Source organism: Hyperolius riggenbachi, chromosome 7, assembly GCF_040937935.1.
Source record: "Hyperolius riggenbachi isolate aHypRig1 chromosome 7, aHypRig1.pri, whole genome shotgun sequence".
Taxonomy (NCBI): Eukaryota; Metazoa; Chordata; class Amphibia; order Anura; family Hyperoliidae; genus Hyperolius; species Hyperolius riggenbachi.
Genome location: NC_090652.1, coordinates 86637894 through 86651753, shown reverse-complemented (window position 1 = coordinate 86651753; position 13860 = coordinate 86637894). Strand labels below are relative to the sequence as shown.

The 13860-nt window shown below is 41.9% G+C and overlaps 2 protein-coding genes across 12 annotated transcripts in view; one reads left to right on the top strand and one right to left on the bottom strand.

Annotated features, from left to right (window-relative positions):
* Positions 1-13860, bottom strand: part of PRR35 (proline rich 35) — a 157063-nt gene that overhangs the window by 66624 nt on the left and 76579 nt on the right. The gene's annotated exons all lie outside the window — the stretch shown is intronic.
* Positions 1-13860, top strand: part of ASB8 (ankyrin repeat and SOCS box containing 8) — a 183269-nt gene that overhangs the window by 148487 nt on the left and 20922 nt on the right. For 5 of the 11 annotated variants that reach the window (XM_068244237.1, XM_068244235.1, XM_068244238.1 and 2 more), the window contains one exon: positions 9329-9463. The exons of 2 other annotated variants lie outside the window; for them this stretch is intronic. The gene's annotated coding sequence lies outside the window, so the exon portion shown is untranslated. Of the gene's footprint in view, positions 1-7803; positions 7844-9328; positions 9468-13860 lie in introns of those variants that run through there. 4 more of the 11 variants (XM_068244243.1, XM_068244242.1, XM_068244244.1 and 1 more) reach the window with 4 other exon arrangements.

The window sequence follows — 13860 nt, the reverse complement described above, 5'->3', positions numbered from 1 at the left end:
CCACTGATTGGATGAAAGTTATATTTAAACCTGTAGAGTGCTCCCAGTCATCGCCCGTGATAAACATAGCTGTGGCTAGTTGCTGGGTGCACATTGATAGATTACTGGATCTTGACCTTTGGCTTGTATTTGACTATTCTTGTCTGCTGTTATTAACCCTTGCTTTGATTCCTGGAAAACTCTAGCCTGCCGCCTGAACCGACCTCTGCCTGTTTACTGAATATCCTTGCCTGCTGCCTGAACCAACCACTGCCTCTTACTGAATATTCTTGCATGCTACCTGGACCGACCATTGCCTGTTACTGGACACTCTAAGTATACTTGAACTAATCCTTGTCTGTTGCTTAAATAACCTTGCATGTGGACTTTGCATGAACGCTTTCATATATTGCCTTGATCATTTACTACCTGTTGAATAACCTTGCATGTGGATCTTGCATGAACTCTCTCATTACCTGGATCATTCACTGCCTGTTGAATAACTTTGCATGTGGACCTTGCATGAACTCTCTCATATATACCTGGACCCGTCACCACCTGTTCCTGATACATCTGTCATTACTGACAATCGACGCTGAGGGCCTCATCCTCTTGAATCAAGTTAATAGCCTTGTGTGATACTTGTGAACTATTGAACTGTGTTACTAGCCTCATTGGGGTTCTGCTGGGTTATTGTCCTCTCAACTGCAGTCTGTATGCCTTGCACGTTAAGACCTGGGGGTAGCCATAGTCAGGAGACGATTAATGTGTCCTGTTCACGCGGGGGCTTGTCTATAGGTGAAGACCGTGGGCAGGGCTCAGAGCCCTGGTAATAGATTGGGGCATAGAGACTGATTGGGGACATAACCTGTCAGGCCTTACAGGAGAACACCAGAGCGATGTGATTTTCTCCCAAACACAAACTCGGGTCCTGCAGCATTTTTGCTGATTTCTGAGGCGATTCAGCCTCAATGTTAAAGAGACACTGAAGCGAAATTTTTTTTATGATATAATGAATTGGTTGTGTAGTACGGATAATTACTAGAACATTAGAAGCAAAGAAAATATTCTGATATTTTTATTTTCAGTTATATAGTTTTTTATATAGCAATGCATCATTCTTTAATAATTGTAGTTTACAAACTACTCAGCATTCTAAATTAATTTTACAGAGCAGCAGTGAACTTTTGAACCCTTCTCTGCAGAGAAAAAGAAAATACAATGACTGACAGTTGATATAACAAGCTACAGAAGACAGAGCTCTCTGCAAGCTCAATGGCTTTTTGCATAGATGATAACTGGAAATTCTTAACTCTTCCTGTACTGCAAACAATATTAGACTCATGTCTCTGCTGCTAATGTTTTATTTCTTAGCTGTACTACACATACCAATCGTTATATCATAATTTTTTTGCTTCATTGTCTCTTTAAGTATAGGATAGTGGAAAATCGCTCTGAAAGTGTTTTTTGTTACAGAAGCTGTTCAGTTACAGGTTTACTTTAACAAAATATAAAAAAAGCTACACAAAAACGCTCCAAAAATTGCTAGGCATGTTTAGAAAATCGCTCTGCACATGCCTAGAATCGCTTTGAAATATCACTTCAAAAAGCGCTGAGCGTTTGCGATTTCGCTAGTGCTTTTTGGTGTGCACTGAACCTTATTGGAGGAGTAAGCTAGTTTTCGAAGAGGCCGGGAAACCAGAGATGAAATAACTAACCTTTGCTGGATTATGGAGAAAGCAAGTGAGTTTATAGAAAAGCATCTACATCTGCTTCATTGACTATAACAAAGCTTTTGACTGTGTGGATCTCAAATTATGGACATTTCTTAACCCTCCTGGCGGTACGCAGTTTCAGTGGCTGCGTCCGCGGGAGGGATTTTTTTAAATGTGTTTTTTTGTTAGCTAGCACTTCGCTAGCTAACTATGTGCCCCAAGTCCCCCGGCACCTCTCTGACCCCCCCGATCGCAACCAGCAATATTTACCCGTCTGCGATCCCGCGACAGCCGTAGCTTCACCAATGAGCTTCACTTGTCGCAATGGCGATGATCGGACATGATGTCATGATGTCATGCGCAGTCCCGATCCTTCCCATAGCGAAGTCTGAAGCTGATTGGGAGGCTGCGCCATTGCGGGATCCCTGGGGGGTACTTATAACGGCGGCGATCGGGGCCGATCGGTGGGGGCCGGAGGGACTTGGGCCACATGGTTAGCTAGCGAAGCGCTAGCTTAACAAAATACAACCATTTTTATTTAAAAAAATTAAAAAAAAAACCTCCCGGGGCCATGTGATCCCCTGCGGCGGCTAGCTCGAGCGTAGGTTAAAGAGATGGAAGTACTGGATCAACTAACATGTCTCTCTAGAAACCTGTATGCAGGTGAAGAAGCAACTGTGAGAACTGAACATAGAGTAAATTATCAATATTGGAAAAGGAGTACGACAAGGCTGCTTATTCTCAACCTATTAAATTAAATTATATGCAGAGCATATCATGTGAAATGCTGGACTAGATGAATCAAAAGCTGGAATAAAGGTTGCTAGAAGAAATAACAACCTCATAAATGCAGATGATATGACTCTTATGGCAGAAAGTGAAGAAGAATTGAGAAACTTCTTGATGAGGGTGAAAGAGGAAAGTGCAAAAGTAGGTGTCAACAGGTAGTCAACATAAAAAAAAAAAAAATATGATCATAACATCAGGATCCATTCCCCATATAGTTGGGGAAGTAATGGAAGCAGAATCAGACTTTGTGTTCTTGGGCTCAAAGACCACTGTAGGCATTTACGCCTTGGAAGAAAAGCAATGACGAACTTGGAAATGTAATAAAAAGCAGAGCTGTTGCCTTGTCAACACAGGTTTGTATAGTCAAAGCCATGGTTTTTCCGATAGTAATGTATAGTTGTGAGAGTTGGACCAAAAGGAAAACTGAGTGCTGATGAATCAACATCTTTGAATTGTGATGCTGGAGAAGACGTTTGAAAAAAAGAGCCAACCAGCAATAGCAATTAAGTCCCACAAATTTCACAACATGAAGTCCTTTTCTTCCTCTGCAAATGTTGTAATGTCCCTCTCACAGTACAGCATATCAGTTTACCTCCACTCCACCACACCCAATCAGAAGCCACTCACCAGATGCGATGACCACCAGGGTCTAGTAACATGTTGGGGATATTCCCAGGTCACCCCCGACCTCCATGATTAGATACAATCCACTTCCTATTCCACCTTAAATATCCCATTCATGGCCAATGTGATAACCTCAAATAAAAACCTCTCATAGCATAACACTGTAAAACAAAAATAAATTAGTATAAAAGGGAATAGAATAAAATAAAATGACATATAAATTGACTTATAGAATAGTGTAGTTTTATGTACGGGCTCTGCTCCATTTAGGTGGACACAGCTCGCTTCACTAGTACATGTGCATTACCACATCCTGGGTCCACCCTACTAGTTTTGTTATAAAATAACTCATCAGGGGCTATTTTATAATGGAATTAGAAGGGCAGACCTTGGATGTGGCAGTGAACGAGTTAGTGTTAGAGGTTAGTGTTAGGCATAGCTATAGGAGGGTTAGTGTAAAGGTGGCCACACACCATACAATTTTTTAAATATCTGTTCAATTTAAGAATTGCAATCAATTTTTCTGACTGATTGTAACATTTCAAAAATATGACCAATGTACCACACACCTATGTTCAATTTTTTCCTCAATTATGATAAAAATGATTGGAAACTCAGAGAAAATTGCTAGGGTGTGTATATTAATAAATTAACAATCCAACACACACCATACAATCTTTAGTAGGAATTGAAGAGAAATATCTGGCATTCCGGATCGATTTAAAGGGACTCCGAGCAGTGCAAAAACTATGGAAAGATGCATATCATTTTAAAGCTCTCTTTCTCCTCTTTCCAATGATATATAAACCACCGCCCTACGTCTTTTAGTTTTCGCTATTTTCGCTATTGAAATTGCCGCGGCCGCGATTTCGATCGCGAAAATAGAGAAAACTAAAAGGCGTAGGGCAACGATTTAGGTGTCGTCAGAAAGAGGAGAAAGAGAGCTTTAAAATGATATCCATCAAGCCATAGTTATATTGTATTACACAGGCCGACACTTTCCCCAGTGTCAGCAGCTCCATTCTGCTGAATGCAGCTGCTGACTTTGACAAAAAGTCGCCCTGTGTAATACAATATAACTATGGCTTGATGGATATCATTTTAAAGCTCTCTCTCTCCTCTTTCTGACGACACCTAAATCGTTGCCCTACGCCTTTTAGTTTTCTCTATTTTCGCGATCGAAATCGTGGCCGCGGCAAATTCAATCGCAAAAATAGCGAAAACTAAAAGGCGTAGGGTGGCGGTTTATATATCATTGGAAAGAGGAGAAAGAGAGCTTTAAAATGATGTGCATCTTTCCATAGTTTCTGCACTGCTCGGAGTCCCTTTAAATCTAAAAAAACGAGAAATCCAATCGGATTTTTCAGTCGAATGAAGAAAAAGCTTTTGATTTTTTCGAGAGATACAATCGTTTTTAGCGAATTACTGTAAAATTGGATCATTTTATTGTATCGTGTGTAGCCACCTTTAGGCATAAGTTACGCAGAGGTAATGAAATCCATGGAACCCAGCATTTCATTACATCTGTGAAAAGGCACAGTAATTGCTCTGAGGAAGCGGCAGAAGCCGTGAAACACGTTGTCAGTGCACAATACATTTTGAGAAGCCGAATTTTGAATTTAGCCTCCTTTCCATCTCCAAGGTAAGAGACATGTATACACGACTATTTATACCGTGCCCTTCTTTGATACATAAGCAATTCCTCATACACAAACACACGGGGATATCTACAGGCACCTTCAGCTTCTTCCAGTTTTATCGATTACCCCCATGCTAGGGGTCCATGCCCTAGGAGGATCTCCTGGAGCAATAGGTTTTGGAGCTGCAACCTATTCCCTAACGAGTAAAAGGCCGAGTGGAGACGGTACTTCCCCACGTCTTCAATGAGTGGTTGTCTTGCAAGCAACCCTGCTTTGCGAGTATATTTTACTACCATTATATCAATTTCCTGATGATCCAACGATAATACACAAGATCGGGCTCCCAGTCTTCTCTCCTGTGTTTATTCTCCTCTCCACAAGCTTGCATTTTTAGTAGGAGTCCAGCAATGGCAGCCTCCATATTCCTGTCATGACAAGTGTGCATTAGGAAAGCCCAGTTATCCAATCAGAATTCGCATGATACCTTTGGAACAAGTGGGAGCCACACATTGACCCCTTTTGACTCAGCGGCCTTCCTGTGTGAGGAGTGTATGGTGGCTGCTCGGGAATCTCAGTGCATTGTGCTGTGTATGTCTTGTAATGTTACAGTGACTCGCTCTGACACCAAACATCTGTTCAATGGAAATGATCTCTCCTGCGGGTGCAGCAAGCGGCGGTGGAGGGGGAGGTGGGGGGAGAGAAAGACTCGCAGTGTTGGCAGCTCTGGCCAATGATGCTGTCGGTTTGAGCCACTTCTCTCCTCGCAGACAATCCTCCGTCACACCCTATCAGCTCTGCTGGAGGTGAAGATGCAGAAGAGGCTGCATGGGGGACTCAGAAGACACACATATTCCCCGGCCATTGCACTGACCTGCAGTGTGCACCTGGCTTCTCAGGGACACACAAACCTTGCAAGGTGTCTATGGGCAACACTGCTTTAGTGTTGAATATAGCTGGAAGTAGGATTTAAAATAATGTTTGGTTTTCAATACTATCTGTGTTCCTTTCTGAGAGAATTCCCCCTAAGTGGGCATCATGGTGGTGTAGTGGTTAGTGCTCTCACCTTGCAGCACTGGGTCCCCGGTTCAAATCTCAGCCAGGTCAACATCTTCAAGGAGTTTGCATGTTCTTCCCGTGTTTGAGTGGGTTTCCCCGGGCACTCCCATTTCCTCCCACACCCCAAAAACATACAGATAAGTTAATTGGCTTCCCCCAAAATTGGCCCTTGATTATGATACAAGCACTACACAATACATACGAAGACATGACTATGGTAGGGATTGGGTGGTGAGCCCCTCTGAGGGACAGTTAGTGACAAGACAATATACTCTGTACAGCGCTGCTGAAGATGTCGGTGCTATATAAATACTTAAGTAATAATAATAAGTAAGTGTAACTGTCTAGCATAAAATAAAAAATCAGTTCTTTATTTTTATCTGATAATCAAGTAAAAAGGATGCTAGCCAGGCAATAGAAAAGTTAAAAACATAATTCCCCAGTTTCCCTGGCTCTTATTTGGTACATTGCCGCATAAAGGAAGTTGCAGGGCATGCTGGGTTTTATTTTTTTCTTTCCCCTCAGGCTTAATGCAGCCTGATTGGCTGAATCCTCTTTCCCTCCCTTTTCCCCTCCCACACCTCTGTTCCTCTCTGATTGGCCAATATTTCTCATGCTGAGACAATGCACTTTCTACTGCAGAGCTGGGTGAGAGTATCTGAAGGATGGGAGGAGGGCGGGCAATGATACACAGAGTAAGGGAGGAAATGATGCCAGGATTGGCTTCAAGATAGACACAGTCAAAATGGAAAATCCTAAAAAGGATTTTCTGTTTTTTTTTTACTATAGTGAAATCACTAAAATCAAAATGTGGACAGTGAAATACATATGTTATGTAAGCAGATCAAGTATTTATCTACTTATATATGTGGTTCTTTTTCTGAGATAGTATTGCTGACAGCTCCTCTTTAAAGCAAACCTGAAGTGTTTTTAAAATAAAAAACAGATACTTACCTAAGGAGGGGGAGGGCTCTTGGTCTTATAGAGGCCTCCCTCTCCTCTCTCGGTCCTCTCGCTCCAGCACTGTCAGCCCCCCCTCCCCCCCCCCCCCCCCCCCCATCGGTTGGACACCTCTATATACAGCAATTTGTTTGGAATAAACTGTTGAACATATGAACATGGAATAAATGTGACATTGCTGCACTGCCTGATTGTCTACTATCTCTACTTTATTGATATCATATTTGCATCCAGCTTCCACCATGAGCATGCAGTATCCATTTCTGAGGAAGCAGCTTGTGACTTGATACACCTCTCTGCCAATGACTCACATTCACCCTTTTGCACTTGGAGGACTGTAACTCTCGTAGTGGCGGTTGTTTTCACATGCTTCTTTGATTGAGCTACAGCGCCATGGGTTGCAACCTTCTTGGCAATATTGCACACTGTGGACACAGGCAAATCTAGATCTCTGGAGAAGGACTTGTAACCTTGAGATTGTTAATATTTTTCCACAGTTTTGGTTCTCAAGTCCTCAGACAGTTCTCGTCTCCTCTTTCTGTTGTCCATGCTTAGTGTGGCGCACACAGACACCCAACACAAAGACAGAGGCCTGGTGCACACCAAAAACCGCTAGCAGATCCGCAAAATGCTAGCAGATTTTGAAACGCTTTTTGTTATTTTTCTGTAGCGTTTCAGCTAGCATTTTGCGGTTTTGTGTTGCGGTTTTGGTGTAGTAGATATCAGATATTGTTACAGTAAAGCTGTTACTGAACAGCCTCTGTAACAAAACCGCCTGCAAAACCGCTCTGAACTGGCGTTTTTCAGAGCGGTTTGCGTTTTTCCTATACTTGGAGGCAGAAACGCATCCACAATCCAAAAAATGCCTCACCCCGGGAGGATTCGTTTCTGCAAAACGCCTCCCACTCTGGTGTGAACCACCCCATTGAGATACATTGACCAAGCGGATCCGCAGCCGCAAGCGGCTGCAGAAACGCTGAAAAAGCCGCTCGGTGTGCACCAGCCCTAAGTAAACGTTTCTCCTTTTTATCTGCTTTCAGGTGTGATTTTTAAATTGCCCACACCTGTTACTTGCCCCAGGTGAGTTTAAAGGAGCATCAAATGCTTGAAACAATCTTATTTATCCACAATTTTGAAAGAGTGTCAATTTTGTCCAGCCCATTTTTGGAGTTTTGTGTGACATTGGCAAATCACTAAGCTTTATCAAACACTTTATCAAACCTTTGTTAATTTACCTCATGGGTAAAATCTAATTTTGAATTCACTAAGGTGTTATAGATTTATTGAGCGTTTTATCGATAAAACATTTGATAAATAAATAACACCTTAGTGAATTCAAAATCAGATTTTACCCATGAGGTAAATTATCAAACGTTTGATAAAGTGTTTGATAAAGCTTAGTGAAATGAGGCAAATTATGTCCAATTTGCTTTTTTACCTTCATTTTTTGTTTTGATCCAATACACACAAAGGGAATAAACATATGTATAGCAAAACGTGTTACTTTTCATTTTCAATATTTTTTATTGAAATTTTTCAAAAGTTTTAACAATATGCCAAGACATATTAAAACAATATAAAAATAAACTTACTTTTTACATTACAGCAGCCAATGAGAAATATACTATTGATTTTTCAAATATACATTCAGTTTCAGTTATACATAAACAGTGTATAATAACCTTCCCTTATAAATCAATGGCTAGTATCTCTTAAGATGATTGCTGAGTTTAGTATACTTGTTGCTATATAATTCTTGAAAGGTTAAATATGTGCATCTCTACACTTTAATAGTCATTCAGTATTTTACGCAAGAATACGCATAAAAATACGCATGAGTGCAACCCAATGAGATTTTACGCATAATAACGCGTAAACGCGTAAAAAACGCGTCAAACGCCACTTAAACGCGCGAAAACGCGCAAAAACCGCTAAACGCGCAGAAAACGCCTAGAAAACGCGTAAAAAACGCGTACATAACGCGTAAATATGCAAATAGTGCAAATAGTGCAAATTTCAAGAAAAAATGTTTAAATCAATTTTAAACCATAAATTTTTAAAGAAAAAATTGTTTATTTATCTTTGTAGGCCTAATAGCACCTATCTTTCCAAAATAACCTAAATGTCATTTTTGTTATTTTTAACAGTGATCCTGTTAGTTACATTCTAACAAATTCCTAAAATGTATTATTAATTAAGGTTTAGTAGGAGCAGTACCTCTGGAGAATGGGGGCCTTAAATCCTCCCTACAGAGACTCCAGAGGACGCATCCTCTAAGTATTATTCCTATATACTTGCCGTCCCCACAGGATCACTGCTATCTCACTTAGCTGTTAAACTACATCGAGTTGGGCTACATAGAGTACATGTAGATATTTTGGTATACGTCTTGCTTTCCCAATTCCAATTAATTATTCAGATATTAATGTTATGACTTAACTAATGTAATTAAACTAATTCTAAACTAAACTAAACTATACTAAACAGCTGAAAATTACTTCTCACAGTTCTTACTTAGATATTCTTGTACAATAACAGTAATATACTTATCTTATTACTTTGTAGGTCCAAGTGATGTGATGTAACAGTGGAGAGTCCAAGCCAGGCAACAACAACACTAAGTTTCTAGACAATGCCCTAGTGCAACAACATTAATAGTCACTATTCATTTATCCATGTGAGGATTAGATAAGAGATTAAACTTCTTGAATCTTAGAATCAACATATATAGTAGGCCATAGAACGTGTCACTTTTCTGTGAGAAATACTTGATTTTCTGTAAAAAAAAATTCTGGGGTGCCAACAATTTCAGCCATGACTGTATTTCCTTATAAGCAATACCAGTTGCCTGGCTATTCTGCTGATCCTCTGCCTCTAATACTTTTAGCCATAGACCCTGAACAAGCATGCAGCAGATCAAGTGTTTCCTACATTATTGTCAGCTCTGACAGGATTAGCTGCATGCTTGTTTCTGGTATGAGTCAAACACTACTGCAGCCAAACAGATCAGTGGGGCTGCCAGGCAACTGGGATTGTTTAAAAGGAAATAAATATGGCAGCCCCCATATACCCCTCACTTCAGTTGTCCTACCAAGGCATCCCCCTCACTTCACTACCAAGGCATCTGAGCGGCAAGGGAGATGCGCACGCTGCTCTGAATAGCTGCGTATCTCAGCAGGGACATACGGGGTGGGGGTGGGGGGGGGCACAGAGGCAGCATGGAAGGTTTGTGACATTACAATCAGGCGGCGCAGGGGGATAACAGAGATTTATAGCACATAGATTCCATTTTACACATGGCAATGGCGGCGGGGCTTACGCGGCGATTACCGCTAGCATGTATTATTCCTAGCTGGCTCCTGAATCTTATTCCTGCAATGGTAATGCTAGGGGATAAGTGCTGGAGCTAGCAGGGGCTGATGGTTGGCTGAGAATTCATAGATTGTTAAAGGCAGAGCAAGCTCCAATGGGAGACATCTATGTGTGAAGAAGGGCCCTTTTCCACTAGCAATCGCTAGCGATTCAGCAAAAGTTACAAATTGCCCGGCGATTTCCCGACGTTTGCGATCGCGATTTTGCTATGCTATGCGCTGCATAGCAAAATCGCGGCAATAATGGCTCTGCCGCGCGTTCGCGATTAAGTAAAAAACGAATCGCGGTAGTGGAAATGACCTACCGCAATTCCTATGTTAAAAAGCAAACCGTAGCAATTTGAAAATCACTAGCAGTTTGCGATTTTGCAATTCAGCAATCGCTATAGTGGAAAAGGGCCCGAAGAGGTGGTATGACTGTTTACCTGAAGAACAGATCGCTCAGCCAGATCCAGATAAAGAGGGAGAAACTCTGCATAAAACATTACACAATAACCACCATGCCACAGATACACAGCACTAACTCCAGGACTGTAGAACTGGGCAATGTGCGCTAAATCAGTGTTTCTCAACATTTTATTGGCATGTACCCCTTTTAAAACCCTGTACTCACCAGGTACCCCCTAGCATAGTAAACATTATCACAAGTACCTCTTGACAAATATATATTTAATCCTAGTACATGATAATTGGTTCTAAACAATTTCCAAGCATTTACTATTTCTTTTAACTAGCTAAAATACTAATTTGGTGTTTAAATAAGATTTATTCTTGGTTAAGTATATCAAGCCCGAGTACCCCCTGGAACCATCCGAAGTACCCCCTGGGGTGCGTGAACTACATGTTGAGAACCTAGGCGCTAAATTACAGATCAAGCTGGGTAAAGAAGCAGCTCAAATTGTAGGTTCCCTGCTTTATTTAATGCAATCAATAGTGGATATGATTTTTCTAAAGAATGGCTACAGGCTAGCGCTGCTGCATTTGTTACCCTCGGCTTATCCACGAGTCAATCATTTTTCCCAGGTTTTCTTAGGTAAAAGCTGGGGGTCGGCTGTTACTCGAGTATATACCAGGTGTTTCTGACTTTGTCAGATCTGACAAGATTAGCTGTATGCTTGTTTCTGGTGTTATTCAAACACTACTGCAGCCAAATAGATCAGCGGGGCTATCAGGCAACTGGTTTTGTTTAAAAGGAAATAAAAATGACAGCTTCCATATACCTCTCATTAAAGCGTAACGGAAGTCTAAATAAAAGTGTTTCACTTACCTGGGGTGTCTGCCAGCCCCCTGCAGCCGACTCGTGCCCGCGCCATTTCAAAACGATCCTCCGTTCCACCGCCGCGGATCACCTTCACTGCTTCCGTCAGTGTCCACTGTGCCTGCGCGGCCCGACACGTCCTCATTCAGGCTTCTGTTACCGGCAGCGTACTACGCAAGTGCAGTAGATATTTTCTCTTATTGCGCCTGCACAGTATGCTCCGGGCCACAGGAACGCGTTCGAGGATACGCGTGGCCAGGGTGCAGCAGATGTCGACTTAGACATTTATAGTGTATTTGTTTTTCTACCTTTTCTCCTTGTTTGTCCCACCCTGTTATGTCACCCATTCTTATCTATTGTGCAGTAATGCATACGAGGTTGGTGTTTTATAAATACAATAAATAAGAAGGTCGGGCACTACTGCTTCCAGTATAATCCATATGACTAATACATTGTACCCCCTGATGTGAGTAAGCAAAGTCCTAACTTCAGTTTACGCCTTTTGGTGGTGTGGTGGCCACTTGTTCCCAATCAATTGAAGGAAGGTTAGTTCATGTTCGCTTTAAAGGGTACCTGCAGCAAGGATGAGGGAAAAAGTTATGCACAGTTGTGCTCAAAAGTTTACATATCCTGGCAGAATTAATGATTTCTTAACCATTTTTCATAGAATATGAATGATGACGTTTTTCACCTTATGCATCAGAGCAATTTTCACCTCCCATTCATTTGCAAATAACTTTATCACTACTTATCACAATGAAATGATATCTTGCTTTTTTCCGCCGCCAATTAGGCTTTCTTTGGGTGGTACATTTTGCTAAGAATAATTTTTTTTCTAAATGCATTTTAACAGGAATATTAAGAAAAAAAATGGAAAAATTAATTCTATCAGTTTTTGGCCATTATAGCTCTAAAATAATACATGATACCGTAATTAAACCCCACATATTTTATTTGTCCATTTGTCCTGGTTATTACATTATTTAAAATGATGTCTCCATCACGTGAAAGCGTGCGATCGTAGGTGGGAGCGCGCAGCAGCGTGGCACCAGCCTTTTGGCAGGTACGTCCAAAAGGCTAAGCTGGTTAAGCTCATCACACAAACTACCCAAATTACCCTGATCAAAAGATTACATACCTGGTGATTTGGCCTGATAACATGCACACAAACTGATACAAACGGGTTTTAATGGCTATTAAAGGCCCATACACACGCTGGATTTCCGCGAACAACGGGTCGTTTGGACGTCCAAACGACCGGTCGTTCTGACGTCAAATCAGGCGTGTGTACAGTCTGTCGTTCGGCTGATAAGAGCAGACTTGAGCGATCCACCAAGCGGATCACTCAAGTCCGCTCTTATCAGCCGAACGGCAGAATGCACACACGCCTGATTTGACGTCCAAACGACCCGTCGTTCGCGGAAATCCAGCGTGTGTATGGGCCTAAAGGTAACCATCTAACACCTGCTATCTGTTTGCTTGTAATTAGTGGGTTTGTATAAAAGGTCATTGAGATTCTGGACTCCTGACAGACCTTTGCATCTTTCATCCAGTGCTGCACTGAAAGAGCGATTCACTTACCTGGGGCTTCTCCCAGCCCCATGCAGCCGTCCTGTCCCGCACTGGTACTCAAAGATTCTCCGGTCCTCCATCGCAGCTTTGTTTCTTCACCGCCGACTTACAAGTTGACGGCCATGGCGCCTGCGTGACACTGGCCACACGCATCATCATTCGCAGCCAGGGCCGCACAGGCGCAGTAGATGGCGACCGGCGAAAGTGAAAGTGAGGTGCAGCGGGGGACCGGAGGATCGTTCCAAGGACTGTATGCGCGGGCACAGGATGGCTGCAAGGGGCTGGCAGAAGCACCAGGTAAGTGAAATTCTTTTTAGCAATCTTCAGGTTCCCTTTAAGCTTGGTACACACTTTCATTTATGATTGGCCAATCACTGAACAATTTTACTACCTCCATCATAAATTCTACCTGGGTATGTAAATATGAGCACAACTGTATTTACCTAAGCAGGTGCATCCTTGAAGATCCCACCATTTCAGTGCAGGGCCCCTCTTCATCTTCTGGCTGCACGCCTGCCCATGGACGAGCACATCCGGAGCTCAATGGCTCTTTTGCATAGATAACAACTGGAGTTTCTTAACTCTTCCTGTACTGGAAACAATATTAGACTGATGTCTCTGCTCCTAATGTTTTATTTCTTAGCTGTACAACACATACAAATCATTATATCAATTTTTTTTTTACTTCAGTGTCTCTTTAAGCCAGGTACACACCATGCAATAGATCATTTCCAACAGGTCCGATCTGATTTCCGATCATTTTCCTTATCGATTTCCATAGACTTGATCAGAAATCTCAGATCTCTGTCGGAAATGATCTTTTGACCCATCGATGTGATGGGAAATTGCATGGTGTGTACCAGGCATAAAAGGTATACTGCTTGCTTGGCAGTTGG